General features: G+C 50.9%; 1 protein-coding gene and 1 long non-coding RNA gene across 3 annotated transcripts in view; one reads left to right on the forward strand and one right to left on the reverse strand.

Moving 5' to 3' along the window:
* The window catches only part of LOC104875678, a 12,158-nt gene extending 9,663 nt beyond the window's left edge, over positions 1-2,495 (reverse strand). For both annotated transcript variants that reach the window (XR_004514639.1, XR_784141.1), the window contains exon 1: positions 1,046-2,495. This is a non-coding gene — a long non-coding RNA (uncharacterized LOC104875678). The remainder of the gene's footprint in view (positions 1-1,045) is intronic.
* Ifrd1 (interferon related developmental regulator 1) overlaps positions 1-2,501 on the forward strand; it is a 47,261-nt gene that overhangs the window by 21,793 nt on the left and 22,967 nt on the right. The gene's annotated exons all lie outside the window — the stretch shown is intronic.

Here is a 2,501-nt window from a genome sequence, read left to right on the forward strand (position 1 = left end):
GTGTGTGTGTGTGTGTGTGTGTGTGTGTGTGTGTGTGTGTTTTGGTTTTTTGAGACAGGGTCTCACTATGTAGTTGAGACTGATCTGGAACTCACTATGTAGCCCAGGCTGGTCTCAAACTCACAGTGATCCTCCTGCCTCAGCCTCCCGAGTGCTGGGATTATAGGCGTGTGCCACCATGCCCAGCCCTAAATTGTTTTATAGGAGGATACATCTTATAGAATACTAAGTGGTTTGAGGTAGCACACCATGTCAAGTTGGTAACAAACGTGTCATTTTTTTTTGTTAGCGCATAGATCTTCCCCTCCAAATTTCAGAGCAGATATTGCTGGTTGTCTCCCTTATATACATGATTTCCCTTTCAGATTTTATTGCCAATATACCCAACTACATATCCCTGACTTCTAGCCTGCCCTCAGCCAGGGATCGTCACAGGTCTTGATCTTGGCTAAACAGATGGGGCAGAAGCCCCTGGGAGGATGTGCTTTCCTGAACAGAAGGCGAAGCTGCCTAGGACAAAGCCCCCTTGTCCTGTTCCTCCTTGTACTTCCCCTTTCTTCCTGCATTTGTAATTATTTGTTGGCTCAATGTCAGGAGTCTTGTAGTTCCTTCAAGCATGGTCCCAAACAGTATATTTAGTGGAAAACCACTGTCACATGAGGCATATGGTTATATTTGCATTGATGTGGAGGTTATATATATATGTATGATACTTATATGGAAGTATGTCTCAGAGGGCTGGGGATTTAGCTCAGTGGTTCCACTGCCTGCCTCACAAGCACAAGGACCCGAGTTTGATCCCCAGTACCAAAAAAAGAAAGAAATGGGAATGGGAGAGCAGAGCTGTGTAGTGGAAATGGACAGCAGCCCTATTTAGCTGAAGAATAAGACGCAAAGGGAAACAGTGAAAGAAGAGACCAGAAAGTGGTCAGGGTCAAGCCAGTGGGGTTGGTAATTAGTATATCACTACCTGGGAACCACAGAATTAACAAATATTAAAGCAGAGGATAGGGCCAGGGATTTAGCTCCGGGTGCCGCCACTTACCTCGCAAGTGCAAGGTTTGAGTAAATCCTGAAGTATCACTGGGTACGAAGCGTGGGCAGAAAGACTGAGGCTGTGTGTGTCACTGGTGAACAGGCCGTGGATTTCAGTTTTGGAAAAGAAAGAGGAACCATGTGTGAATGTGACGTTGAAATGTGACACACAGGACTACAGCAGAAGGGGCACAGGGGAGGAGGGAAGTCCTGGACCTTTCAGATGTTAGACGGAGCTGCAAGTGCGACAGTCAGGTGGAATGGAAGAAATGAGAGGCCGAAGCTCAGGTGACAGGTGGAGTAGAGAATGAGTCACCTACGCTGAGGTGAGTCCTTGAGTGTGGTCTGTCATAAGCATAGAATGCAAACTTAATTACAGGCCCAAAATATAGTACAAATGGAACAAGGAAGACAAGAGATCTAGAAGCACCTTGAGAAACAAAACCAAACCTGCTGCAATTAGTGATATTTATAGCTCGTGTTTGTTTAACCAGCTGTCAAGTTCTCAAACTCTTATCCCAGGTACGATTGTCAAGGACGCATCCTTGGGTACAATCTGTGACACTGAATTTGAGATATGCCAGGTGTCTCCTGGTCTAGAATACAAGCCCTACACGAAAGACACAACTGAAGTAGATAAAAGCACACTTTTGGGGGAAGACTGTGGACAACAAGGCCCCCAAACACTTTTAGATTATAGGTACTGATGATCGCCACACTAATCCAACAACTGCAGCTATGGAAAAGTTCCCAAGGAGGGGTAAGGTTGTGTTTGGGCAGCGGGGGAAAGGGCAAAGCAGACTGAAAGAAGTGGGGCACGGGCGGACGGCGCAGCTCAGGGTTGGAGGCCGCGCCGGTCATCTGCATTCCCGCCGCGTGGCTCAGAGCCGGCCAGCCCTCTCCATTCCAAGGCGGGCGGCTCCGGGAAGGGGCGGGGTCACAGCTCTCTAGGCGAGCGGGCAGGAAGGCCTTGGGGAAAAGGGCAGGGGCCCGTGAGACCCCGCCCCCCCTACTACATTTCCCAAAGTCCAGTGCGCCCGCGAGGACTGCAGCCCTGGCGTGAAGTGCAGACTTGCTGCATGGGATTGTGAGTCAGGGTCCAGGTGCCGATCCAGTGGAAGCGAGTGGGGAGATCTTCAGCGATTGGCTGGCGAACATTGTAGCTCCTCCTTCCACTGGTGACATCAGGCAGCTGTCTGGCTACTTAAGGCGTCGCGGTCTCCCCCGCCCCGCCTTAGCTCCCGCGCTAGAGAGAAACATGTATCGTTTTCGATCACAGCTCTTCACGGGGATTTCTGCTGTCGCCGCTGCCCACTCGTACCCGCGCCGCTTCTCGCCTCTCTTGTTAGCCGAAGACTCGCCTCTCAGCCGCCCGCCGCACAGACGCACGAGTAGAAAGTGCAGCTCCATCGGCTGATCCTCGCTGAGCTCCCAGTTTAGGCGGCACCGGGCGTCCCACGATGCCG

This window comes from Fukomys damarensis, unplaced genomic scaffold (genome assembly GCF_012274545.1).
Source record: "Fukomys damarensis isolate Sample0158 unplaced genomic scaffold, DMR_v1.0_HiC HiC_scaffold_4, whole genome shotgun sequence".
Classification (NCBI taxonomy): Eukaryota; Metazoa; Chordata; class Mammalia; order Rodentia; family Bathyergidae; genus Fukomys; species Fukomys damarensis.